The 1,825-nt window shown below is 41.0% G+C and overlaps 1 pseudogene; it reads left to right on the forward strand.

The window, feature by feature from the left end:
- The first annotated feature begins 260 nt into the window (after nucleotides 1-260).
- LOC107533059 (DNA-directed RNA polymerases I, II, and III subunit RPABC4 pseudogene) lies at nucleotides 261-1,339 on the forward strand (annotated as a pseudogene).
- Nucleotides 1,340-1,825: the final 486 nt, after the last annotated feature.

Here is a 1,825-nt window from a genome sequence, read left to right on the forward strand (position 1 = left end):
CACCGCGCTGTTGGCGCTATTGGCGCTGTTGGTGCTATTGGCGCTGTTTATGTAATTTTAGGCTCTCAGAGGAAGGCAATTTCGCTGCATCGCGTTTCTCTTGACCCTTCGTGCTTCTGACATTTGAGTCCTGTTCTGGAGGCATACTCAGATGTATGGGGAGCCAGCAGCCAGTGCTTGATTATTTAGTTACTTCGCTCATGATATTGGAGATGCCCCCCCCCCCCCCCCCCACACATATCATCCATGATATCTTTGACATGACGGACAGTTTGTCCCAATTAATGAATGGTTTCCCCCAAGTCTTGAATAATTCTTTGAAGTTTGCTTCTGAAACTCTCCTTGAAGATTCCATGTGTTTTCTTGGCTTTTTGGGGAGTAGTAACACTATCCAGTTTTTCACTGAGTGGATACAGGTTCTGTATTAGGCATTGGACACAAAATGGGTCCTTAAGGAGCCACAGACAAGGTGAGATGTATAAGCAAAATATGCTCTTTTGTGCTTTCTTAATGGAAGTATTTACTTAACCACCCATGGATTCACTGAAAACCATTTATTTTATGTCTACATTTACCTTCTAGAAGGAACTTATGGCCTAGTAGAGACAGAATCACACATTAAAAATGAATGCTGTAAGATAATCTAGACACTAATAGGAATCAGTAGCATTAGTTCAACCTGAGGAGGCACAGCCCGGGAAGAGGGAGACATTTAGGGAACCCCTGGTAAAGATAAGACCTTTAATATACTTACTATTTACATACCATGTGTTCTGTGCCTGGTGCCACTCTGAGCACCTCACAGAGATTAACTCATTTAATCTGCATAAAAACACTATGAGATATGTACAGTTATTCTAATTTACAGACCGGGAGACTGAGGTACAGATAGGTTAAGTAACTTGACTAAGGTGACATAGCTAGTAAAGGCAGAGCCAAGGTTTGAACCCAGGCAGCTTGGCTTCAGAGTTAGAGGCGATTTTTGAATGAGTCTTGGAAGAGCGTTAAGAGATATGAAAAACAGGGAGCCTCAGCGTGACGAGTTTGTGGGTGCTACGTGAGCACGGGGATTGACTGATTGGGATTTTGCAGGACTTATAGTGGACACCCAGAAGGACGTCCAGCCCCCAGAGCAACAGCCAATGATATCTATCTGGAGAATGTCACACAGAAAATGAAATAAAATCCAGGGATCCAATCGGAGGCAGAGAATGTGGATACAGAATAATGTACAAGGAAAGGACCAAAAGATTGGTGGTTTTCGATGCTCGATGAAGCAGGGAATTCAGAAGAATGTCTTTGTTCGCATTTGGATTTGCTGTTAATGTTGTATAGCTTTTGATTAGTGTACTTACCTTTATGAATGCAACTACAAACACACGATTTCATTTTAAAAACCATATTGTATTTAGTTATGTATTAATAGCCTACATAAATAAATTATTTTTTGTTCAATTACCAAAAAGAGAAAAAAAAGAGATATGAAAAACAAGTAGTTGCCATTTAGTGGGGAATCCCTGCACCCAAAGAGAGATGAGGCTGAAGAGGTGGGGAGAAACCAGATCACAAGGACTGTATCTCATGGGCAAAGCAGGTACTTTACAGAAACTATAGAACAATGGAAACTGTAGAAGAAGGAAAAATCACCTGGGTTCCTTAAAGAGCTGCATTAGCTTTTTGGTACCTTTCCTTTAAGCTCTTCTGAACATGTTTGCATTTTTTCTCCTAGTTGGCCTCAAAACCAAACTGCAATTCTATATACTGTTGCCCCTCACTTTATCTCAATCCTCACAGCATTCCTGTGATAGTCACTGTTCCCATTTTA

The sequence above is a fragment of the Miniopterus natalensis genome, chromosome 1, assembly GCF_054644295.1.
Source record: "Miniopterus natalensis isolate mMinNat1 chromosome 1, mMinNat1.hap1, whole genome shotgun sequence".
NCBI classification, from domain to species: domain Eukaryota; kingdom Metazoa; phylum Chordata; class Mammalia; order Chiroptera; family Miniopteridae; genus Miniopterus; species Miniopterus natalensis.